The sequence below is a fragment of the Aquarana catesbeiana genome, linkage group LG02 (genome assembly GCF_042186555.1).
Source record: "Aquarana catesbeiana isolate 2022-GZ linkage group LG02, ASM4218655v1, whole genome shotgun sequence".
Taxonomy (NCBI): Eukaryota; Metazoa; Chordata; class Amphibia; order Anura; family Ranidae; genus Aquarana; species Aquarana catesbeiana.
The window spans coordinates 332365087-332393083 of NC_133325.1; the positions used below are offsets into that span (position 1 = coordinate 332365087).

The window sequence follows — 27997 nt, forward strand, 5'->3', positions numbered from 1 at the left end:
TTCAGGCTTTCTAAGGGCGTAAAATGGTGATTTCACTTCCTCACTACCTATCACAGTTTTGGAGGCCATGAAATGTCAAAATAACACAAAACTCCCCCAAATTACCCCATTTTGGAAAGAAGATTTTTCAAGCTATTTGCTAAGAGGCATGTGGAGTCCATGGAATAATTTATATTTTGCCATAAGTTTCGGGAAAATTATTATTTATTTATTTTTTTACAAAAAGTTGTCACTAAATGATATATTGCTCAAACATGCCATATGTGAAATTACACCCCAAAATACATTCTGTTGCTTCTCCTGAGTAGGGAGATACCACATGTGTGAGACTTTTTGGGAGCCTAACCATGTACAGGACCTGAAAACCAATCGCCGCCTTCAGGCTTTCTAAGGGCGTGAATTTTTGATTTCACTCCTCACTGCCTATCACATTTTCAGAGGCCATAAAAATGCCCAGATAGCACAACCCCTCCAAATGACCCCTTTTTGGGAAGTAGAAACCCCAAGATATTTGCTGAGAGGCATGTTGAGTATTTTGCAGATCTCGCTTTTTGTGACAATGTTTTGAAAATTGAAAAAAGAAAAAAAATGTTTTTCTTTGCTTTCTTCATTTTCAAAAACAAATGTGAGCTGCAAAATACTCACAATATCTCTTAGCAAATACCTTGGGGTGTCTACTTTTCAAAATGGGGTCATTTGGGAGGGTTTTGTGCTATCTGGAGATTTTAGGACCTCCGTAACTGTGATAGTTAATAAGGAGTAAAATCACCAAGCCTGAAGGCGGCGATTGGTTTTCAGGGTCCTGTACAGGGCTAGACTCCCAAAAAGTCTCACAAATGTGGTATTCCCGTACTCAGGAGAAGCAGCGGAATGTATTCTGGGGTGTAATTCCACATATGCCCATGGCATGTTTGAGCAATGTATCATTTAGTGACAACGTTGTGCAAAAAAAAAAAAAGTTTGTCATTTTCCTGCAACTTGTGGCAAAATATAAAATATTCCATGGACTCAACATGCCTCTCAGCAAATACCTCTCAGGGGTGTCTACTTTCCAAAATGGGGTCATCTGGGGGGGGTTTTGCTCTCTTGGCATTTTATGGCCTTCGAAATTGTGATAGGTAGTGAGGAGTGAAATCAAAAATTTACGCCCTTAGGAAGCCTGAAGGAGGTGCTTGGTTTTCGGGGTCCTGTACACGGCTAGGCTCCCAAAAAGTCTCAAACATGTGGTATCCCCATACTCAGGAGAGGCAGCAGAATGTATTTTGGAGTGTAATTCCACATATAACCATGGCATGTGTGAGCAATATATAATTTAGTGACAGCTTTGTGTATTTTTTTTCGTCATTTTTCAATCACTTGTGACAAAAAAGTAAAATATTCAATGGGCTCAACAAGCCTCTCAGCAATTTCCTTGGGGTGTCTACTTTTCAAAATGGGGTCATTTGGAGAGGGGGGTTGTACTGCCCTGCCATTTTAGCACCTCAAGAAACGAGATAGGCAGTCATAAACTAAAAGCTGCGTAAATTCCACGCTATAACTTTTGCGCAAACCAATAAATATACGCTTATTGACATTTTTTACCAAAGACATGTGGCTGAATACATTTTGGCCTAAATGTATGACTAAAATTGAGTTTATTGGATTTTTCTTATAACAAAAAGTAGAAAATATATATTTTTTTCAAAATTTTCAGTCTTTTTCCATTTATATCGCAAAAAATAAAAGACTCAGAGGCAATAAAATACCATCAAAAGAAAGCTCTATTTATGGGAAAAAAAGGACGCAATTTTTTTTGGGTACAACATTGCATGACTGTGCAATTACCAGTTAAAGCAGTGCAGTGCCAAATTGTAAAAAGTACTCTGGTCATTGAGCAGCCTAATCTTCTGGGGCTGAAGTGGCTAATGTACTTCTGTTGCAGAAAAGAAAACAGCTTTTAAATTCTAGAGTAGGCATTACCTCACCCTATTACCACACACTATTAGTAGTGGGAGGGAGTACTTCAACAGCTGACCTAATTAAAACACCCACCCTGCACCTGCCCTCCCCCTCTAGGAGATTGCGCCCACCTCTACCTCTGCCAGCTCTGCAATCTCATGCTTCTACAATGTAGCAATATCATTGAGCACTCGTCTCCCTGAATACATAGCCAGTGTCTTTCTCTGCTAATTGATCGTTTTGTACCTTATCTTTTTCTTGCATAGATTGTTCATTGGCAGAATGTAGTATAATATGGGTTTGTTTGTATATATTGCTAAATTTGATGAAAATAGCCTTATTGTAGAAGACTTCAGGAGGATATTAGAGGTGAGGCAACCATCTTTGGTGTGCTTATTAGCAATATCCAGAGTATCAGTATCATTCTGATGATCATACTGGGGCACTTTCCAGGCAGGTCTGACATCTACCAAGCTCCCCAATGGGCAGGTCTTCCCCTACCATTCCCTACCTGATCACTTTGCAAGCAGGTCAGACCCCTACAAATCACCTTCAAAGCACAAAATCATCAGTCAACAGGTAGGGTTTTGCAAGTCAACAGCCTGAATATTATGTGCAGAACCCAGGCCACTACTGCGTCTTGTATTCTACTCCTCAGATCAAATGAGTTTTGGGAACATGGACAGCATATAAAGGTATATGGATAACTTAGTCACTTTGTTGTCATGTTGTCATGAAATGTGTCAAGACACATGACGATTGTCCAGGAACATGACAGGTGGTGTGAAAGTTTATAAAACAAACATGTGAAATGTCTTCCACATTACAGAATAAGTCCAGCCAAATGTGGCATCCACCTACTTCTTCTGATTTTCTTTAATCTTTTCATTTGTGTTTAAGAGAATGAGGCATCCAGATATAAGATCCTTTAGTGGCATAATTAGTGGTTCAGCCTTTTGTTTTCAGTTTTTATTTTTAATATGACAGAATTAGTTGGCAGTATATAAATTAATAAAAGACATTAAAGTGGTTGTAATGGCACAAGGTTTTTTTACCTTGATGCATTCTGTGCAGCAGTCCAACTAGCCCCCCTAATACTTACCTGAGCCCCATCTCAATCCAGCGATGTCCACAAAAACCTGGGCTCTCTGGGGACTCGTACTCCTGATTGGCTTTTGGTAGCAATGTGGAGCCATTGGCTCCCACTGCTGTTAATCACAGCCAGTGAGCCAATCAGGAGACGGAAGGGGAGGGTCCGAGCCATAGCTACATGTGTGAATTGACACACAGAGCCACGGCTTGGGAGCATGTCTGCTTGGGTGCCCCCACAGCAAACTGCTTGATAAACAATTGCATGTGACAGAATCAACAACCCTTTCTCAAATGACACACTTCTTTCTTGAATCCACATACAATACATTTCATTTTCATTGAGCCTAGAATTCTATAAGAAGCTGATATGCGTCAGTCAGTTCAGTACTTTTATCTTTTGTTCATTCAACAAATGTGGTTTGGTTTCCATGACAGCTTATCAGACAAACAATGGCATATGCCGTTTTTTTCTCTTGCATATTTTTCATTGCTAACATTTTTGGCAACAGCAATTTTCCATATGCCAGCAAAGTTCAGGGACATTTTTAATTTCATAAAGATATGAATGTATGCAATGAATGCCGTGAATGTATGGGCACTTCACATTTCTAACATTTTATAACTATCTATGAGCCATGCCAAACAGCAGAAAATTACCAGTTGTCTTGCTTTTGAATTACAGAAATTTTCCATAACACTGGAAGATGCCTTAGACCAGTAAACACTATAGAAAGGCCTCCTATTATCTAAAAAACATATGATGTGTTCATATCTTATCATGAAAAATTGGCAATTTCTGTGTACTTAATCATAGAATCAGTCGTCAACTCTACAACTCCACAACTCCCTAACTCTTCAATACAAATCTTCACTTTGTATCTAGGCATTTAAACCAGCTTACTAATTAGCACAACATGTAAAATACAACTAATTTATTGAAGAAATCTAAATTACCTATGTTCAAGTCTTATTATGAAAAAATGGGCAATTTATGTATACTTCTAGTTAATCATAGAATCAGTCCTCAACTCCACAACTCCTCAACTTTTTAACACAAAATATTACTTTGTATCTAAGCATTTAAACCAGCTTACTAATTAACACATAAATTAAAATACAACTCTTTTATTGCAAGAATCTAAATTACCTAATTAAGTCATAAATATGTAAGTATTCCAGTTGCTGTCATTGTGGAGTTCAACTTTTAAAAGGAAAATGTTGTTTATGGTGTTGTAAATTGTTCCAAAGGAGCTCTGAAAGTGGCATTCTTGACATAGTGGCTTAGTGGTTAGCTCTTCTGCCTTATAGCACTACGTGTCTTGGTTTAAATGCCAACAAGGACACTGTTTGCATGTTCTATATGTGTATATTTGAGATTGTGAGCTCCTTAAGGGCAGGGACTGATGTGAATGTACAATTTGTAAAGCACTGAGTAGTACCCTTTACTAAATAAATACAAGTGCAATGAAAATATTGGAGTTTGGAAATAGCTGCCGCATATCATGGCCTTTAAATTAGATCTTTATTAAAACGGAAATGCAAAAAATGTAAAAGCAACTCTAAAATTGTCTAAATACTATATTTTTTGTTGGTGCATATAATAATTGTAAGGACACATTAGGGGCCAGCTCAATCCAGTGCTTTTTTCATGCAACAAAAATGCATGGATAGTAGGTTATATGGTTTTCAATGGCACATCAGTACAGTCAGTTCCACTGCATTCCGGCTACAGAAAAAAAAGTAGAACATGTTGCATTTTTTCTGCACTGAACTGTACTGGAACGTGGTAGAATGCATAAAAATGCACCGGAACGCACCTAAACACACCAAAAACTCACTGGAACACACATGTCCTTATTTAAAGGTGAAAAAAAAGAAGGGGGGGAATATGCACTTGAATGCATAAAAAGGCACCAAAAATGAATCAAAAATGCACCGGAATGGACCAAAAATGTGCATGCAGGCTGTGTTTCTATGGTGTGAACTGGCCCTTAATACACTTACATTTACTAGGCACTGATGAAGCCCATCCTCAAAAGCCTTTGAAAGCCATATGCTTATTTGTCCCTGCTTTGTGGTGAGTTTTACTGTACAGCCTTACACTTACACTTTAATTCCATAGTCCACTATTTAGAATTCTAATAATTGAAATTCATAATCCTTTTATACGCTTAGTAGATGTTAACCAACTTTATTAGCAAATATGGAGCACCAGCACTATGCTCACTTATTAAATCTTTTGCTAAACATTTTTGTGTAGATTGCATTCCGTGTAGCTAACTCCAATAAAGAACAGCAAATTCAACTTTTTTTTTTAATTTCAGCTTCTTTGATTGCCAATAATGTTTGGTCTGAAATAAAGCTAATTACTGTACATGGTTGGACCATGCCTCAATATCAAAGATCTGGTGATCCCCAGTTCTCACACTGCAACATGTCATTGGCACTTAAATTAGCATCTTCTACAAGTGGACACTATTCAAGAGAAACCTTCCCTAGACCTGATAGAATTATTTCAGATTAACAATGCCTCTGTTTAGTAACTCTCTATTCTGCAGGATGCTCACAAAGCGCACTTTAGGGGTCAATGCATTTCCATGGGTACTCAATTGAAATGGGATTCAGACTAACATCTCTCTACTATGTGAATTACACAGGGAACCCGTCTGCTGGCGGTTACAAAATATATTTTTTCTTTTTTTAGATTTTTTTGTACATACAGTGAACAGATCAATACAGTTATAGTGACACTGTGCTACTCTGAGGAGGTGATCAGGATTTTTTTTTTATACACACTATGATTGCGTATAACAGAATTTTTACAGTTATAAGCAACCATTTTTTTCTGAATAAAAACTATTCATTCAGTGTTTACTATCGTGATTAGCTGTGATTGGCCACGGCTAATCACATGGTACAGATGGGCTGTGATTGGTCCTGTCTCTACCATGTGATCTTAATATCCAGTATTCTGTAAATTACATCTTTTTGAAGATCTGCTCACTAATAAACATTTATCATTCATACTTTCAAATCAAACATTATCCCACAACTTGACTGCCCTTCCTAACTCTTGAGATGCTCACCAAATTTGTATTTATATTCACCCAAGGCCCACACGAATTCCATTTATTCCCTTCAATTTATGAATTTCTCCAGAAAGAACCTCCCTTTAACCAATGACTTTCCATTAGTTCTAACCGTCCATTAAGGGAGCATGGGCGCCGCCCGCCCCAGCAATAAATCCGGCCCCTTTCAGGACACTGGCGCATGAATTCCAATGTGGGGGGGCAGTTTTTTTTGAAGCATCGATTAGAGCCAGAGGCTCTAATAGGCTTCAATATAGGGTGGGCTCGGGTCGCAGAGAGTACGCTCCAAGCCCACCCAGGTGTGTTACAACAGCAAAATAATATTTGCTGTTGTAACACTGATCCTCCTCCCAGGCAATCAGAAAGCGGGTTTTGACACCGGTCACCCGGTTGGCTGAAAGGACAGGCGATCCTATTGGATGCCTAGGAGGAGGAGGGGAGGAGCTGGAAGCCACCATGGAGGAGAGGACATGGAGCCAAGCCCCTGCACCACACTGCCTGCCACCCACCCGCCACGATGGGGTAAGTGCCGGATTGACTGGAAAACAGTGAGGGGTGCCGCTCCGGGAGGATGGGAGGTTGTTTGCCGCCTTGCTATCTTTGCTATATTTGTTACACCATGACTTGAGAAGTGCCTTCACATCATGTGATTGTTCTCTCTTGCTGGAATTTTCTGTATGTTTCCTGCATACTTTGTTACAGAACTTTGTACAGGATTCATTTTTCTCTTGTTATATTTTGAAAACGTAATACACATATTTTAATACACATAATACACAATTGTAAAAAAAGAACAGCAAATATTTATAAAATCACATTTTTAGTGTAGGCATACTGTCCTACTAGTGAACTAGATATAATGCATGTCTTTTATTTAAATATAATGCCTTTATTGTACATAATGCTTTCTAAGTTAAGAATTTTACTAAACTTGAAGAGCTGCTTAAACTCCCAAATATGGCTTCTAAATCTAAATAGACAGAGATTTGAAATTTTCTCTCTCTCTCTTACTTTTATACTCTGAATTCTGTTATTTAAATATCAACCCTGCTCTTTTGTGTGCTCATAGTGTCCTGTAACCATTATGTTTTTGCAAGCACAAAAAAAGACAGTATTATGCATGCAACTGTTAATATTTAAACGCACTATAGTCATGAGATTACAGTGGTCTGTTCTGCCAGAATTTTTCAACTCTTTCAGCACAACAGATAATCCCAGCTAATTTTAGAGCAATGAAATGGGTTTAAAAACTTTGGTTGTGAGAAACAGTGATAGAAATCTATATAATTAAATGGACAGATTAGGCCATAGTTGTTTTACTACAACATAGCCATACTTCTGCTTTCAAGCTGATCTCTGATTTACTTTGGCTTAAATCAGAACATCCAGAAACAGCTAAATACACCATTTAAATACAAATTAAACTATTGTTTAAATGTCCACTAATGGAACATATACCCCATAGGAACATATCAAGAATGTACTCTAAAAAGGAGGGCTAGAAAATTCAGTTCTAGGAGCCCTGGTCACAGATAGGCCCCCAAAGAACATCAATCCTTGCTTTGATATACCGAACAATTGGGTAGTTTAACACTTTAACATCCTTTAGAAGAACATAGTGAAGATTGTTTTTCTGTTTGTACCCTGTGTATATGTTTTACCCAAGCTCAAAATCTGCTTATGACTAGAATTTCAATTTAGAACTGTACCATTATTCAGGGACACCTTGCCCTTAGACCAAGGCCGGCACTGTGCTTCAGAGAAAGCATTCGTCAATGATATGACTGATGAAAGTGGGGACAAAGGCTGTTTGATTGCATAATGCTTAAGGCATTCACTCGGCAAATTTGTTCTCAAAATAGCAAGCATTAAAAATGAGTCAACAATATACACAGTGAATAGAATTTCAATCCACATGGCCCTCTTATGGTCAAAAGAACCACAAGGATCATTTCAGCATGCAGATTTCTTCAATTTAAACATGAATTTGATGTCTGGAATTCCTATTCAGTTTGAAAAATAGATGCATTCCAACAGCTTAAAAAGAAATGTGATATCTGTCAGTTTTGTCTCCCGTCTCAGTGTTATATAATTGTAGTACAGCAGCTGTACTTCATAATGTGTGTGTCTAAGCTGACTGTGTAATTAGCACTGGTGTTTTTTTATTTATTATGTACTAGTCGCAATCTTAAAATGGGTTTACAAAATAAATGTTTATGTTCAATAATAGGTCATCTACTAAACGTAACTGTCTTTTTAATACTGTATGGGTTTTTTTAAATTAAAATAAAGGCCTCATTGTTAGAGCACAAGGGTCAGTATTAATAACAGCTGCTACATCCGTTGACAATTTGACTTCTTATGCTCTGTACACACCATAGGATTTTCCGATGGAAAATACGTGATAGGACCTTGTTGTCGGAAATTCCGATAGTGTGTAGGCTCCATCACACATTTTCCATAGGAATTTCCGACACACAAAGTTTGAGAGCTTGCTATAAAATTTTCCGACAACAAAATCTGTTGTCGGAAATTCCGATTGTGTGTACACAAATCTGACACACAAAGTGCCATGCATGCTCAGAATAAATTAACAGACGAAAGCTATTGGCTACTGCCCCGTTTATAGTCCTGACATACGTGTTTTACATCACCACGTTCAGGATGATTGGATTTTCCGACAACTTTGTGTGACCGTGTGTATGCAAGACAAGTTTGAGCCAACATCCGTCGGAAAAAAATCCATGGATTTTGTTGTCGGAATGTCCAATCAATGTCCAACCGTGTGTACGGGGCATTACAGTACAGATAGCTGAATGGACTTGACACTCTTTATATGCTGTAAAATATGGTTTAAACATTTAGAGACAATTACTGCTTGATCACAGGTAGATTGACTAAATCCTCATTCACATAAAAAAGTGGCAACTATTTTATCAGGCTGTGCAAGCAATATGATACAGTGTGTATGTTGTTACTTAAAGGAAGTAACAATTTAAAAGGTAGCAGTCAATTTCTCTGCTTGTCTCAGAGATACAGGAAAGCATGTCTGTTTACGCAGTCTCTGCCAGGCTATTTGTTATAGGCCTTATATATTTTATTTAACTGACTACTCAGTAGAGACATAGCTAAAAATCCCATATAGGCCAGATCTGTACCACAGATTTCCATGGGCGCAAGCGCAAGGGTACACAAAAATGATAATTGGAGGAAGGAGTAAAGACAGTCGCATGTGGGTCAATAGAATTATGAGAATCACCCTCATTGGGTAGAGGCAGTAGCTAAACACTTCAGTCCTGTCCTGTCATGACCCTTTTTGTAGACAAACCTCATTGATACCAGTTCAAACTCATAACAGCCAATGACTATATTCATTGTATCTTAGGCTATAGTGTGGTCACCTCTGGTATACCTGGCACCTAAAGTCCAGTACCAAATGGTTGATGCTGCACTTCACAATGTGTACTGTGTTAATGGGTGATAGTTTGGTCTCTTTGGTTTGTACAATGGCATGCCACATTCCTTATTAGTTTTGAGGTCTTATATTTTTTGGCTTTTAATAGCTACAATAAATATAGTCATCTACTGTTATGACTTTGGATTGGCAGCAATGAGTATTGTCTACAAAAATAAGGTTGTGAGGACTGTCCCTGCTGGTTACAGGTGGGTAGAAGTATTTAGCTACTGCCCTTACACACTGGTCAGTTATGGATTGGGTCATATACAATATAGTTATATTATATGCAGGGTAATTAGCAAAATTCTATTGACCCACATGTGATTGTCTTTTTTCCCCTCCAGTTGTCCTTTTTATGTACCCCTGAGTTTGCTTCCCTGGGAAATCAGTGACACAGATTTGGCCAATGTGAAAGTTTTAGCTACTGTATGTCTATAGTGAGTATTTGCAGTGTATATAAAAACATATGTTATGCATTATGGTATGTTATGACTGAAGTATTAAGCACTGTTTACAATTTATTACGATTTTGCTATACATTTGTACATATTGCTGTTCCTCCATCCTCTTGAGGAAGTAGGATAACCCAGTGAAAAGCGTAGAGGAAAATATGACCCCTATGACAGTTTCAGCAAGATTGAAGACTAGTGCAAATATAGGCTTGTTGCCTTATCTGAATACTTGGTATAATATATTGTATATGGGGTTCTACTACTAAGGAGTAATCCTTGATGCATTTTGTGTAGTCCATGGGTACCTCAAAAGTTCACTCCAAACTGGTTTTGTCTTCAGTTTCAATATTTTTAGGATTTGGTACCCTGTGTACTTAGACTACCATCACTAAACATTAGAGATGGGCCGAATGCCCCCTGGTTTGGTTTGCGCCAAAACTCTCGAACATCCCAAAAGTTCAGACCCAAACGACGAACCCCATTGAAGTCTATGTACCCAAACTGTAAAAATCAAAAGCCCTCATTTTGATGGCTTATATGCAAGTTATTGGCCATGAAAAGGGTATGGGGGCTTGGGTACTGCCCTGGGGAACAAGAAAAATGAAAAATGCCTATAAATATAGTGCAAAGTATAAATCCACTTGCACCAAATACTGAAAAAAATATATTTATTTATCTGTGTCAAAATAAACTAGTGATTGTGGCTGCTAAATAAAAATTATATATATATATATATATATATATATATATATATATATATATATATATACAAAGTGACATGTGTCAATGTGCTTAGAAAGCCAATGTCTTATACAATCCACATCTTATAAATCACAAGTGAAATCCACAAAATAGTGATTAAAGTGCAAAATCCTCTGACATCCAATGTATGAAATACTTCCTGCAGTGGTCACAAATAGCTCCGATGCTGAGCCACAAGAAAGGGAAACACCATGTGTGACAAATGGAGTAAAGATCCACACTCACCAGATGATGTTGACAAGAAGGATCGATCAAAGCTTTGGTCTCGGTAACCTCAGGATATCCTCCAACCAGTTTCTCAAAGGTTCTCCTTGCGCTGGCCAACAGTTCAAGTATAGGATGTCAATGGAGAAAAAAAAATGGAGAACAGACTCCTCATAGCATGAAAAAGTTAGGGTAGCTTTATTGAAAGACTCCGTAGTAGGCTACACATACAAAAAAGTTAAAAACCCTCCTGTGCAAGCAACCACACTATGCAGTGGAGGCAATAAAAGACAGCGAGACCCTCTCGGTGTCAGCGTGCATTCCACCTGCGAGTATAGTAACGCCACGTGTGTCCCAGCTTGATGCGTTTCTTCATCAGTGGGACATCTTCAGAAGCTGATGACGTCATTGGATTTCTAAGCACATTAACAAGTCACTTCTTATATATATCATTTTTATTTAGCAAGCACTTTTTTTTGCATAGAGTCATCACTCTTGCATACTGTACTTTATATATAGTGCCTGGGGGGTCCCCTTAGTCTGTCTGTAAACTGGAACATCTGTACCTCGTATAGAACCTGCTGCAGCAAAACTGACCAATATAAAGGAAAAAAAATGACGTTTAAATTAATTTTCCCAGCAAACTTTCTTTATTTGGACAAGCTGGACTTTAGACACTGGGCAAGGAGGGTGGGTGACAGGGAGCGTATTTTTTTTTTCGATGCAGCAAATGGGGCAGACAAATTTGCCTGCTATACAGCTGGTGGTGTGCTACTGGCAGATGTTTTGCAAGGACCTGTGACACCCTTCTTTATACCTTCATCCCTGTCAGTGGAGGCTGCTTAGAGGTCATGAGCTATAGCAGGGTAGACATGAAAGGTAAGAAGTGAGGAGGAGAAGCATTGTGTGCATTGTTTGTGGCTTTCAGGTGCTCTTGCCAATGGGAAAGTGAGTGGTGTGAGGTTAAATGCCTTGTCAAGCACGTGGTACCCAAATGGCTGGTGTTTTTGCCACACTTGATCTGCTTGTGACAGAGATTGCACATTGCAACAGAGCGTTCGGCTGCACATGTGCTAAAAAAGCCCACACAGCTGAGCTATGGGAAGTGGGCTGGGAGATAACAGCTCCACAATCTGATGGAATAGGGTGGCTGTTCTCTTCTCTTCCATGATGGCTGCCTCTGGAGGACATCCTGCCTCGTTGGAGTTGTTTCTCACCCTCACTTTCCTCCTCTGCTCTATCTGGCACCCAAGTCATGTCAATGACCTCATCATCATCATCCCCTCCATCCTCTATCCATCACTGGAGCCAATTTGGTAATATGCTACGGCTGGGGGAACATGACTGACAATTTTTTGTTTATCAGTGTTCTCCCTTCTTTGCCGGCTCATGTTACTCCCTTCCTCAACCTCAGAACCAACATCAGAATCAAGTAATGTCTGTGCATCCCCAAGAAACAAGTGACTGATGCTGTGTTCAATAATTCAGCTGTTTCCTCCATGCATGATGCTGGGGCTATAGCAGGAGTAGCTGTGGACAAAGAAGGAGAATAAGCATCTCTGGCAGCTGCAGTGGATTGCACACAAGTGTGATCTTGGGTCATAGAGGATGAACAGGATGATGATGGTTTAGTAAGCCAGTCCATACCTTCTCTGCATGCTGTGGCTGGATAGCATGGGCAACATCATTAACCACTTCCGGACCACCCACCGTGGATGTACGTTGCAACTTTGACATTAAACACCGTTGTTATGGCAGCAGATAGTTACCATAACCCCAGTACTTTTATTCATGATGGGTGGTCTGCTTTCAAATAAAAATGGCCTCTGCTGCGGATTCGACGCAAGATCCCTTTTTTGTGCGGCACTAGAGGTGCCCCCCTCCCCTCCTGTCGCATCCCATCCTCTCCGCCACTGACCGGATTGTTTCTGCCATTGGAAGCACTTGCCGGCCAGCCGCCGCAGTTTTACTGCAGTAGAATGGCACGGCTGGGCGAAACAACATTATGTAACGTCGCTTCACCCTGTGGCCACTAGGGGCATGCGTGCATGCCCCCTGCTCACCCCTGGAGCCGATGGGAGTGCCCGGCGGTCGCGATCACTGCCAGGCTCCCACGATCACTGGTGACACACCGAGAACCAGGATCTGTGGGTGTAAACACACAGTTTCCGGTTCTCTGAGGGGAGAAGAGACTGATCGTCTGTTCATACAAAGCATGAACAATAATCTGTCATCTCCTCTAAACAGCCCCCGCCCCCCTTCAGTTAGAACACAGAGATGGAACACAATTAACCCCTTGATCGCCCCCTAGTGTTAACTTCCCTGCCAGTGACATTTTTACAGTAATCGGTCCATTTTTATAGCACTAATCGCTGTATAAATGCCAATGGTCCCAAAAATGTGTCAAAAGTGTCTGATGTGTCTGCCATAATGTCGCAGTCCTGATAAAAATCACAGATCGCCACCATTACTAGTAAAAAAAAATTAATAATAAAAATGCCATAAAACTATCCCCTATTTTGTAGACGCTATAACTTTTGCACAAACCAATCAATATAAGCTTATAAGAATACATATCAGCCTAAACTGAGGAAAAAAAATGTATACATTTTTGGAGGATATTTATTATAGCAAAAAGTAAAAAATATTGCGTTTTTTTCAAAATTGTCGCTTTTTTTTGTTTATAGCGCAAGCGAGGTGATCAAATACCAACAAAAGAAAGCTCTATTTGTGGGAAAAAAAATGTCAATTTTGTTTGGGTGCAATGTCGCATGACTGCGCAATTGTCAGTTAAAGCGACGCAGTGCCGAATCGCAAAAAGTGCTCTGGTCAGGAAGGGGGTAAATTCTTCTGGGGCTGAAGTGGTTAAACAGAAACAAATTTGCCCTTCCTGGGGACGGACCACATCCACCTTTGCTTGTGGACACAGATGCTGCTGGACCCTTTACAGTGGTATGGGAAGGAAAACACAGTCAGATAAAACGTGGCTGACAATTTAAACAAAATGGGGCAGGCAGTAGACCAAAAAAAAACAAAGTAAAAAAAAAAACCCATGCAGTAAACAAAAAAAAGAAGGGTATACAGCACTGTATACAGCACTTAAAAGTAATGCTGTGTTAAACACTGCACTACACTAACACACTATACTGCCACACTATACTTACACTACACTAACACGCTACACTCAGAGTCAAATGATATGTAATGCTGTGTTAAACACTACACTGACACACTTTACTGGCACACTATACTAACACGCTATACTAACACTACACTAACACTCTACACTCAGTCACAATAAGTAAACACACTATCTCGCTAGTAGCAAACTGAGCCCTGCTCTATCCATCTCCACTACAGCACACTGCAAAAGCTTTCTATGGAAAGTTACCTTTTATAGTGTGGGGTGGGACTGTGAGTACTGAGCTGTGATTGGAGAAAGTCATCATCACTTTGTCCAATCAGGACTCTGACAGATCTAATTGGCAAAGCCTTGCACCTGACTGTGCTTCATCCAAGTAGGGCCCTAGAATGCACTGTGAAATGCACAGTGCATTGTGGGGCACATGGCAGATGAACATCCCGCTGAGCGCAATGCAAATTCGGGTGTTCGCCAAACAGGTGAACAAGCGATGTTCGAGCAGAACGTTTGCTTGTCTTGAACCCTTCGCCCAAAACTACTAAACGTAAGTTCTACACAATTGCTATTAACCATCTACCATTCCCTCCTGGTCCAGCTAAAACACCAATTTCTATTTGCCTGTCCTCAGGTCAAGAATCATGCAGGATTCAACCAATGTTGTGTTTAAACTGATGTTCTCAGAACACTGTTAATGTCTTGTAATTTAGAAATTGTTTTGTAATGAGACCAGAAGGCCCACCTTTCTTTCAGTGTAGGTTCCTGTTTTTTTTTTTTTGTTTTTTTTTTTTGCCAGTGGACCCAAATGCACATCTGTATCTCATTAGCCATGATCATATATAAGGATTTCAAGTAAAGGTTTCCCAGGAAAGATGTGTGATGTAGCATAAATCGGGCTGGGGAAAAGACTAGAGAGTAGATAGAAATGTTTGCAATTATGTGGTGCAAATTTTCCCGAAAGAATGTATCACAGGACACTGCCACCAAATGTGAAGCATAGTGAGAGGCTATTGGAAAAAATTCTGTGGAGTAAGGAGGAAGTCCTGTACCACATTGTATACACTTTGTAAATGTATTCATGTACATTAACACTTAAGGGTTCCACATCCTTTTCTACAACCTACAGGCCTACATCCTTTTCCACAACCTAGAAGCTGCGCTAGTTTTGGTAGGTAGATCATTGAAGAAAAGGGAATAAAGTGTTGAGATCATATAATGCTGTGGGGATTTTGAAAGGCAACTTTTTACAAAAGGAATGTGTTTTACTATATAAAAATATGCACTGGGCGGGGGCATGCATGCGAGTGAGGAAGATGGATGTCTGATTCCCTTGCTCTGCGCCGTCGGAACAAATACACACGCCTAACCAGGCACAGACCGCTCGCAATCACCTCCCATCCACCTCCGGAACGTCCCTGGCAGCCTCCGGTGATGTACCATTCCTCCAAGCAGAAGCTCAAGAACTGGCAGCTTAATAAGGCCTCCCCAGCTTCTGGCAAGGGCAAGGGCAAGATGGTGCCCGAACCTCTGGAGCCTGACGACACAACCCCCGCTCTCCGCAGCAGATCCAGTTTCATCTGCTGACAGTCTTCACCAATTCCCCACGGATGTGATGAGTCCCCTGCCCACAGACTCTGATAACTTGCTGACCCAATTCCGCACCATTGTAAGGGACAAGATCACTATGGCCTCCCGCAAGCTCTCCTCTGACTTAGTGGGGTTCTTAAAGAGATAGGCCACCGAACGATTTAGTTGGAACAACAGATGGACTTAGCTACCACTGTGTTAGAGGGTCATGAAGAGGAAGTGGACAAGCTGTCAGCTGAGCTGAAGGCCATGAGGGATAAATTGGAGGATGCTGAGAATAGGGCCCGCAGGGATAACCTTTACATCCACGGTGTCTCTGAAGCTATCGCTGACCTACAAGGAACAGCAACTGGTTTCTTCCAGGAACTGGCCCCTGGTAGACAGGCTGAAATTTGATCATATCCACTGGTCCCTTGCTCCTAAACCATCTGATGGTCCCCAAAGGATAACATCATTAAATTTCCTTACTAAACAAATTAGCCAAAGACAAACTCATACAGTCTGCGAGGGAACAGCAGGACCTCTCCTTTCAAAGTAACCCCCTTCAGCTGTTCTCTCACTGGTCACTATCAACAGACGCAGGAGCCTGAAGCCCTATCTCCGGATCCTGCAAACCCAGGGGATCAAGTATAGATGGGGTTCTCATTCAGGCTTTCGTTCTCACATATGGGCTGCCAATTCCATGCCACTTCTCCATCCGACCTACGACGCCACTTCCTGGAACTGCAACTTGACCTACCTTCATCTCAAAAAGAAGCAACGTCCTCGTCCTCCAAATCCGGACCTCCTCGGCCTCCTCTTCAGCTTTCCCAAGCATCCCAAAAGTCTCAACCAGGCTCCCAGGTGCTGCGAGACCTACAGGCCGAACGTTTTCATAAGGTCACTAACAGCTGATGGTGACCCTTTCACTCCCGTGAGAAACCTATTGCCCCCTGCCACCTGATCCTGTACTGCACTTGCTGGAACTTATCCAACCCTTGGACCGTACACACAGATCTGGATGGCGCCCTGTGGAGTTTGCTTTCTTCCCACCTAACCCCACCCTTGAACCCTGATGTGGGGCCATAGGTGGTTACCCTATTATAGGCCACACCACCTGTGAGATAGCAGCTTGGGGAGAAAACTACCTGCACCGAATGTTGTGAGGGGTTTCTGGCTCCAGATAACTTTTCAGCATTCCTCTGCATTAATACAAGTATGCAGTCTGTGACTGCTCCTTTGGCTATCGTTCGCTATAAGTGCTCTGGGTAACTCCAGGACCGCTATAGGGTGGGAGGGTACTGGAACTCTACCAGGGTTTGCTTAGCACTGTTTATTTTGTTGGTTGTTATTTCCATCTCCTTATCAATGTTATACATTTCTGCTTTATAGTTTGATAGAATTTCAGGTGCTGAGTGGGCAGCATTGGACACTCGGTCCCCCTGGGCTGCCCCGCTTGATGTTGGTGGACCCTGGGTGCCTGAAGGATCTTTGTTCCTACACGTTTACATATCTTATAGGACTAAAAGTGTCCTATTGTTTTTGCTTATTTTTTTTTACTATGATACGTTTGTTCAGTCTTGTGCTAATGTCATTTAAGTTGATAACTTCATTTTGTAGAAGGCTTGTGGTTCCTTCAGACCACTGCTCCCCCTATGTATCAGTACTTGGCTAAGACGGCTGTCTTGGCCAACATCTGACCCCCTTATGGGCCTTATCTTCCCACACAGTGATGCATTCACATGCTCTATGTTCATTATATCCTGAGAAACCCTCTGTTTCCTCATGTTCTTTGTGCTGCTCTCCTCTTCTCTCTTCTTACTTATTTCCTCTCCCTCTTACCCTTCTCTCCTCTTCCTTCAGTCAGGGGGGTGTGGGAAGAAGATTTTTTAGGTGCACCTTTTTGATCCCATGACCCTGAACTGGCTACCCTTGTATGTTCAGGGTATGAACTCCCCCAAAAGCAAGTGAAGGTTTTTAAATACCTCAAACAAAACATTGACATAGCATGCTTGCAGGAAACTCATTTTTCCTCTTCTTCCTGCCCCAAATACTTTAATGCCTGCTATCCCCAAGTCTAATTGGCTAACGGCCCTACTAAACAAAGAGGCATCCTCATTGCTCTACACAAATCAGTCCCCTTTAAATGCAGTAAACCGAGAGTGGACCCTAACGGCAGGTACCTTTTACTATAAGGTACTATCCAAGACACTGAGGTGACCATTCTGACTTACTATGTTCCAAATGACAACCCGGGGTCTTTTCTGACTCATATCTTCTCCCTGTTGAAGTCCCACCAGAAGGGAACCCTTCTCTTGGCGGGTGACTCTAATGTGACCCTGAACTCCACTCTTGATAAATACCCTTTGGAACACAAACCCCTTCTCCTGCTGCAAAAAAATTCTTACATTCCCTGAAAAGTCATGACCTGGTAGCTGTCTGGAGAGAGCTTCACCCCTTGGGCAAGGACTACACTCATTATTCCCATCCTCATCATTTTCACGCCGGGATTGACCATATGTTCGTGCTTCAGAAACATCTTCCTCTAATTGTTTCCGCCTATATCTTAGCTGCCCCATGGTCGGACCATGATCCTATCCTGACTGTTTGCCACTCCCTGCTTAGTAAACCACAACATCCCCCCTGGGTAATGAATGATTCCCTTTCTTTTAAGGCAAACTTAAGTGACATCCACAAAGCCTCTGTGGAATATTTCCGTCACAATGATGGGACAGTTTCATCCCCCGTGACACTATGGGAAGCATATAAGGCAGTCCTCCAGGGCTATGTAATCCAAATAGTGTTGAAGTTTAAAAAAGTGCGATTGTTGATGCCAACCATAAACTTTTGGACCAGGCCCGTATAGACCTAGATCTATGCTTAACCGATGAGGCAGAACGTACCCTACACTGGGCTCGCCAGAAATGGTATGCCAAGGCAAACAAACGCAGTACTGGCCAACAAATTATGCACTTTTACCCCAAAATATGCCCTCATTACTCTGCGCACCTGCCATAATATCCTTACCAGTAACCCTCTCCGGGTCTTGGATGAATTTCGTCAACACCTCACTAACCTTTACTCTGCTCCCAAGCAGTCTTCCACCCAGGGCCTTGACACCATTCTGACTGGCTTATCTTTACCTTCCCTATCTGAAACTCACATGTCCCTAATGGACCATGACATACATGTCTTGGAATTTTTACAGTGTATCAAAGTTTTGAAGGTGGGGAAGAGACCAATCCCGAATGGCTTTACAGCGCTGTACTACAGAAAACTGGCAGATGTCATTGCCCAGTATTTAATGGCCATGTATAATTCGGTTAAAGATGGTCAAGCCTTTACACCAAATCTGCTGCTGACAATATTGTAATGATCCCCAAACCGGACAAGGATCACTCTTCTTGGGCAAATTTCAGGCCAATCTCACTAATTAACATAGATATGAAAACATTGATGAAAATCCTGGCCAATTGTTTGAATTCCTTTCTCCCATGCCTGATAAAAAAAGGAACAGGTGGGGTTTGTCCCAAGGAGACAGGCGGCTGACGCTATTAGAAGGCTTCTCCAAATCCAACACATAACTCATAGTAGGTCCTTAGAGACAATGCTCTTGTCTCTGAACATCAACAAGGCCTTTGACACCTTGTCACCGCCATACTTAAAGCAGGTGCTCCACCATTATGGTTTTGAGTTATTATTGAGTTTGGTATCAGTAATCTATGACTCTTCCCTGGCCTATCTGTCAGCCCTGCCAAAGCTAAAACTAGATTGCCAATGCTCTCCCCGAAAGGAGGGGGAACCTAGGTGGTAGGTTCCCCTCCTTTCGGGGAGAGCATTGGAAATTGCTGTTAATTTCTCTTTTTACATAATGTTATATAACGTTGTTGTTTTCTTTACACTCATTTTGTTTTTTCCATGTATTTTTATACAGTTAAAGACACTTCATGATTTGTATATCCCCTGAAGAAGCTATTAGGCAAAACATGTCGGGTTAATATACGAATATGAATTTCCTGTCTCAATTTGAACATCTGTCTCATGGCCACTTCCACCATGAAATGTTGAACATTATTAAACATTTTGCCTTGTTTGGTTTTTAATTGTAATCTTATTAAATGTATATCTTTTTACATACTGGTTTACATTATTATTTGTAAGCACCATCATAATCCCTTCTTCCCTCCCCACTTGAAATATTTAACTGATATAATGTTAGTTCTGACAACATGGTGGAAGATGGTTATTCTGTGGTGTACCAATAGAATTTTGCGTATATTGGTAAACATTAGAAAAATACAAGAAATGTAAGCCTGTTAAGGTATAGCAAAAATGTCTACTTACATCTTGCCTATTTACTAAATAATTTCACAATTCATAAATCATTACTGAATTTCAGTCTTCACAAACCTACATTTTAAGCAACAGCTAGGAAATTATTATAGGAAAGAAGACAAACTAAAAAGTTTCCTACACTCCTTTAAAACCTCCATTATTCTTAATTTCTTTAAGAATACTTTAAAATTACATTTGCAATTTCATAAGTTATTCACTGACGCATATCTAATAAAGTAAATAGAATGTAAAAAGGTACAATGACCCACAACAACCAGTTAGAAATCATTGGATTTAACTGCTCTGAAAGGTCAGGTATCTTCCATTTACTTGATTAACTTTCATTTTCAAATTTAAATTTTACGTTTGTGGTGTTTTCATAAATAAGACCACCAGCTTTTATGTTTCCATTTGGAGTACTGAACAGGGCAAATAGGATTGTGAAGAAATAAAATCACACTTATTTTCATTATAAAGCTCAGCTCAAATGAAGACAGAATTTTGTACTGTCTGAAGTAGGTAATTATAGAGACAAGATTTAGGATGAAGTGCCAGTGTCTGCAAACATTTCCCTGACCCACTAATACCTTTCCACTGTTCTCCCAACATTCATTTTCTCGACATTAGCCAGCACTAAACATCTGGATACAGGGGAGCATGCGACCACCTCCCGTGTGACTTTTCTCTAGCCTCTTAACCAATTGCTAGGCCCAAGCAAAGATAGAGGGGGTCATCACCCTCTATGGTAGGGAAGTGTTAGATAGGTGAGCATCAGGACCATTTTGCTTCTCCAAAAAGACCCACAGTTAATGAAGACATTTTGAAGTTTAAGTGATACCCTTTATTGGTTAACTTAAAAGGTAAGTACACCTTTTCTTTTTTTCTAACTTCCAGTGCTCCTATGTACCAATATAGCATTAATGTACTTATTTTGCAAACATAAAACAGCTTTCCATTTATTCTACACATGCTTACCTAAATGCCTTCATAGCTGTTTAAAAACACTGCTTGATTACTTCTGCCCTACTGAACAGACTTTAGGTCATGACACAGGAAGGAGTTGACCGACTGAAGGTAGATGATGCAGGGTGTGTGCTAATGAGATCAGCTAGTCAACACCTTCCTGTGTCATGACCTAAAGTCTGTCCAGGAAGTAAGGCAGAAGTAATCTAAAGTTTTTAAACAGCTATGAAGACAGTGAGGTATGCGTGTGTAGAATAAATGGAAAGCTGATTTATTTTTGCAAAAGAAGTACATTAGTGATATATTCCTACAATGGGGAGCTAGAATTTAGAAGAAAAATAATAAATAAACAAAGGTGAACTTAGCCTTTAAGTCAATACAGATGCAAGCTTTCAAAGTGCCTTAGATCCCTTCTTTAGGCATAATATAATTATGAAATTTAAGTCATCCTGAAAGCTTGCATCTTTAATACCATAAAGTGATTGCAAAGTCTCTTTAACCACTAGGCGTCCGCGCTATAGCCGAAAGACGGCTACAGCGCGGACTTCAATTGCCAGGAGGGCGTCCCTGGACGTCCTCCTGTTTACTTCCGCATTGCGCGCTCCCGCGGGCGCGCATCGCGGAAGTTTTGTGCTGGCCGTGTCCCTCGGACACAGCCAGTCACAGATCACCGTAAACGGCCAATGACAGCGGCCGTTTACAGTGCGATCGGCGGTGCCAATGAGAGAGGATCTCATATGTAAACATATGAGATCCTCTCTCATCGCCGGCTCTCCTTCCTCACACAGAGACAGCGTGTGAGGAGGGAGAGCGGAACCGCTGCGGCGGTGAGTGTAAAAGAAAAAAAAAAAAGGAAAAAAGGTGTCCCGCTGTTAACGGTCCCTGCCATCTGCCCTGCCATCTGCCCCTGCCATCTGCCCTGCTATCTGCCCTGCCATCTGCCCCTGCCATCTGTCCCTGCCATCTGCCCTGCCATCTGCCCCTGCCATCTGTCCCTGCCATCTGTCCCTGCCCTGCCATCTGCCCTGCCATCTGTCCCCAGTGCCATCTGTCCCCACTGCCACGTATAAGTGCCATCTGTCATCAGTGCCACATAGTGCCATCTGTCATCAGTGCCATCTGTCATCAGTGCCACATAGTGCCATCTGTCATCAGTGCCATCTGTCATCAGTGCCACATAGTGCCATCTGTCATCAGTGCCATCTGTCATCAGTGCCATCTGTCAGTGTCACGTGCCATCTGTCATCAGTGTCACGTGTCATCAGTGCCACGTATCAGTGCCACCTGTCATCAGTGTCATCAGTGCCACGTATCAGTGCCATCTGTCATCAGTGTCATCAGTGCCACGTATTAGTGCCATCTGTCATCAGGGCCACGTATTAGTGCCATCTTTTATCAGTGCCACGTGTCATCAGTGCCACATATCAGTGCCATTTGTCATCAGCGCCACATGTCATCAGTGCCACATATTAGTGCCATCTGTCAGTGCCACGTATTAGTGCCATCTGTCAGTGCCACGTATTAGTGCCATCTGTCATCAGTGCCATGTATTAGTGCCATCTGTCATTAGTGCCATCTGTCATCAGTGCCACATCAGTGTCAGTGCCAGGTATCAGTGCCATCTGTCATCAGTGCCACGTATCAGTGCCATTTGTCATCAGTGCCACGTCAGTGTCACATGTCATTGTCCTGGTTCTCCAGGGCCTTCAAAAGTGTAAGAGGTAGTCAACAAATTAGATGTGTAATTTATGCTCCTAGAACACCTGATGGTGCTCCCTGCATGTTGGGCCTCTCTATGTGGCCAGGCTGTGAAAAAGTCCCACACATGTGGTATCGTAATACTCAGGAGGAGTAGAAGAATGTATTTTGGGGCGTCGTTTGTGGTATATACATGGCATGTGAGAGAAATAACCATTACAATGACAATTTTGTGGGGGTAAAAAAAAAAAAATCTTCATTTTGCAAAGAATTGTGGGAAAAAATGACAACATCAAAAACCTCAACATGCATCTTACTAAATACCTTGGATTGTCTACTTTCAAAAAAGGGGTCATTTGGGGGGTATTTGTACTTTCCTGACTTGTTCGGGTCGCAAGAAATGAGATAGGCCATCAGTACATCAGGTGTGATCAATTTTTTATGATTTGCACCATAACTTGTAGACTCTCTAACTTTCACAAAGACCAAATAATATCCACTAATTTGGGTTATTTTTACCAAAGATATGTAGCAGTATAAATTGTGGCCAAAATTTATGAAGCAAAATTACTAATTTGCAAAATTTTATCACAGAAACTAAGAAAAATGCGTTGTTTTTCAAAATTTGCGGTCTTTTTTCATTTATAGCGCAAAAAATAAAAAACCCAGAGGTGATCAAATACCACCAAAAGAAAGCTCTATTTGTATGAAAAAAAGGACAAAAAATTCATTTGGGTACAGTATTACATGACTGAGTAATTGTCATTCAAAGTGTGAGAGCGCTGAAAGCTGAAAATTGGTCTGGTCACGAGGGGGGTTTAAGTGCCCAGTTGTCAAGTGGTTAAAAAAAAAATATAACAAACATGTAATACCTACCTGCTCTATGCAGTTGATTTTGCACAGAGCAGCCTGGATCCTCGTTTTCTCAGGTGCCTCTTTGCTGCTCCTTCCTGTTGAGTGCCCCCACAGCCAGCAGCTTGCTATGGGGGCACCTGAGCCAAGCTGCAGCTCCGTGTGTCCATTCAAACACGGAGCTGTCATTCAGCCCCGCCCCCTCTCCCTCTGATTAGCTAACTGACTTTAAATGACAACTGTGGGAGCCAATAGCACTGCTGCTGTGTCTCAGCCAATCAGAAGGGAGACATTGCTGGACAGAGATGGGGTTAAGGTAAGTATTAGGGGTGCTGGGGTGGCTGCTACACATAAAAGCCTTTTTATCTTAATGCATAGAATGCATTAAGATTAAAAACCTACTGCCTTAACAACTCCTTTAAGCTAGTCATAAAAATGTATCACTTATGCCCCAAACTTTCTGCATCCAGAATACAATACTTTACTTTTCTTACCCACTGAATAAGTCCTTTTTGGTCCCTGCAATTCACTTCCCTGCATTAATCTCAAATATTTTTCTGTACTGCAGCAGGGTGGCATTTAAATGCAAAATCATGTACCTGTACATAATTCCTGGGATTGGCTCTGGGGCACGCCCCAGTGCCAATCCCAGGAATACAGCCGGAGACAATCAGCGCGTCCATTGGCCATGATGGGTGCCGGCCACCCACGATCATTCACAGGAGAGGCAGAATGGCAGTCTGCCTATGTAAACAAGGCAGACCGCCATTCTGTCAGAGAGGAAGAGAGAGATCTTGTCTTCCTGCTTATCAGGAACACAGATCCCTCTCTTCCTCCAGTAAGTCCATCCCCCACAAAGTTAGAAGGCACTTCCTAGCAGCACACTTAACCCTTTGATTGCCCCTGATGTTAACCCCTTCCCCGCCAGTGTCATTTATACAGTGAAAGTGCATTTTTTTTAGCACTGATCATTATATTGGTGTCACTGATCCCCAAAAAGTGTCATTGAGTGTCAGATCTGTCTGCCGCAATGTTGCAGTCCCTCTAAAAATAAGTGATCTCCGCCATTACTAGTAAAAAAAGTTTGTAGACACTATAACTTTTGAGCAAATCAATCAATATACGCTTTTTGGAATTTTTTTTTTACAAAAAATATGTAGCCGAATACAAATTGGCCTAAACTGATGAAGAAATTAGATTTTTTACATTTTTTATTGGATTTGTTTTATAGCATAAAGTAAAAAATATTGTTTTTTTTTTAAATTGACGGTCTTTTTTTGTTTATAGCGCAAAAAATAAAAACCACAGAGGTGATCAAATACCACCAAAAGAAAGCTCTATTTGTGGGAAAAAAAGGACATCAATTTTATTTGGGTACAGTGTCACACAACCACACAATTATCAGTTAAATCAACACAGTGCTGTTTTACAAAAATGGCCTGGTCGGGAAGGGGATAAAAAGCGCATTTTAATTTTCCAAGAAAATAAAGTAAAACAGAATTCTGACTGCATGATTAGAATGATCACTGAACAAGCTTGTTTAAAAGATGGCAACCTACCAGCTTTTGACCAGTAAGGCCTTCAAGAAGATCCAGAAGTCTTCGTCCATCTTGAAGGTCATTGAACAGATCCTCAATTGGAGGTTTCCCAAACTGAAACAAAAAATGCTACTGTTAAAGTTTATCTGATCAAAAAAATTGCAATTTTTCTTTGTTATGCATGTTCAAATACATAATGATTTTTTAAAGTTATTAGAGTCTTTTCTTTTCTATATAATTAATTATGAATAATTTTATTAAAAGATGCAACTCCCCCACCTTGATTGTCAGTCCTGGCTCGATATGCAAGAAAATTAATTATATGAGCCAACACAATCCGGGGGATAGGCACCAGGATAAAATCAGTAGCCAGATCCCATATATCTTCCCCTTGTCCTTCTTCTTACCCCTTCCCCTCTATCCTCATATATCCTCCCCCCTACTCCACTCCTCCTACTATCCCTATCCATCATTCCTAATTTTGATCCAGAACTTTGTTATCAATAAATAACTACTACCACAGTCTTTCTTAAGAGATCAGTAAGGATGATATACAAATATTTTTTCTCTTCATTACTGAGGTAATATTTAGCTTTATAGAATTTGTTTACACATTGGATATGCCATCATTTCTTATCTCATATCCTTCTTCACCTACAACCCCAACTGGCTGGAAATCAACAGGAAGAATTGTTTTACAGGTCTACAGTCTTGTTGTTTTGATCACAATTATTGCTGCCCTTTGTTTATCTATATTGATCTCTGTCAAGTTATTTGACCAATATCGCACATACCTGTACTTTTATTAGAATATTCCACTGGATATAAGGCTTGAGATGCCCAAATTCCAATTTATATATGCTTTGTACTGTATTGTTTTAAAAAACGTTTCAATAAAGTTCTTCTTGTTAATTAAAAGATAAAACTCCTCCAGCCTTACAAAAAGTGTCTTTGTGAGATTTGTTTTTATTATTGTAAAGCAAAATTAGATATGTTGGGTATACTGTATTTAAAAAAAAAATCCCTTTGCTACATACATAATATAAACTTTTTTTTTTCTAAATTACATATTTTCTTTACAACTGATAGATATATACATTTTGTTTTTTTTTATTATTCTGTGGTTTTTCCAACATACAATGTTTAGTGTTTATACGGATAATATGTTCAAGGGAAAAAACACACCTGATGCCCAATACACACTCATGTGTAGCAGAAAGATAAACATACCATATTATTATACAACTATAGGAATGCCTAAAAAGTTTTACATTTTACAACAGAGCATATGACCTCCTACTGCTTTTAATAGGTTCCATTTATCAGAAGCGCATATTGAACCATACTGTTCTCTGCAGAACCTTGCAAGCAAAATACAAATGCAAGTGCCATGTGGATGGAATAAAAACAGAATTTGTATACCTAAATCATTCTGTCACAAAACTATGAGCATTTGAGTCGTATTAAATAACTTACATAGTTGGTGAGGTTGAAAAAAGACACCAGTCCATCCAGTTTAACCTATGATGTGTGTATGTGTTTCGTGTTATGTCAATACATCGTATACCCCTGTATGTTGTGGTCATTGAGGTGCCCATCTAATAGTTTTTTGAAACTATCAATGTTCCCTGCTGATACCACTGCTTGCAGAAGTGTTGCTTATAGAGAATCAAAAAATGGGCTCTAACATTTTCTTATGTTTAGCTTTCAGCCAATTACAACATAATGGACGAATAAAGACAGAACACTTCAATAGCAAATTGTATTTGGTAGACTTAACAAGACATGTATGACTTTCATGAGATTCTTTATTATAGGAATTTATTATGGAAAAAGTTAGTAGTATTCAAACTTTTGTGCCTTTGAACCTCAAAATAAAACATATTTGACGTAAAAACTACTCTACAATACTCTAATGCAAACATTCAACCTGCCGATTATGGTTTATTTAGAAGCAAAAAAATTAATTAAAGATTAATAGGTTGATAACGCAAGCTAATTTTCATAACTCACACATTATTGGAAAATCCATCAGTGTTAAAACAAGTTAAAAAATTGTAAATACACTTCAGAATTCAGAAGCTCAGTTGTTGGCAAATAACTATTGTTTAATTGTTTAATTACATTTTTTAGCAAAATTGCCTTTTTTGAAAGTGATTGTCACTTCAGTTTTTCATTCTTTTATAATTACAAGAATAGCAGGTTATTTCTTTGTTGAAAGCAGATTAAGACCAATTATCAGGTCCCGTGGAGAGCAATGTACCAAAAGACTTTTAGTAAACCTGCACATTTGTAGAACATAGGTAAGGCAATTTGTGAATACTGGTTTCATATTTAATTTGCCTTTCCTGAAAGGATATTGAACAGAAGATGGGATTATACTGTTAGTTACTCTCCTAGATAAAGTGTCAGTTCATCTTGATAACATAACATCACTTTCCAGCATTTTCTTTTTAAGGTTGAATTACTTCCACCATACTGTTAATGTTTGATTGCAAATTTTAAGGTTTATAATTTGATTATAACATTCTAAAAGAGATGAATGTCTTAAAATTAGTGATGAGCAGTATATACCTGGGTTTGGAGTATGTGAAGCAAACTCCATTGAAATCAATGGGATTGAAATATTTGAAATCAGTCATTTTCTATGCAAATGATTGTCAAAGAAAAGCCATGTGCCAAAAGGGACATGTACCAAATTTAAAAAAAAATAAAAATCTGTTTGGTGGGGAACAGTAGTGCAATATATACAACCGACCACAGAAAAACAGTGAACAGTTGCAACTTCCTCATCAGACCCTGAGACATAATTCATCCAAGTGCCATATATAGAATTACTGCCTATGATCTAACATTCGTAGTGATACCTCACATGTGTGGGACGATCACTGTTTGCATGCGCGTGGGACTGA

The 27997-nt window shown here is 40.2% G+C and overlaps 1 protein-coding gene across 1 annotated transcript in view; it reads right to left on the reverse strand.

Moving 5' to 3' along the window:
* The window catches only part of DMD (dystrophin), a 3507873-nt gene that overhangs the window by 3191689 nt on the left and 288187 nt on the right, over positions 1-27997 (reverse strand). Inside the window, exon 2 of the mRNA XM_073614841.1 lies at positions 25107-25199. The gene's annotated coding sequence lies outside the window, so the exon portion shown is untranslated. The remainder of the gene's footprint in view (positions 1-25106; positions 25200-27997) is intronic.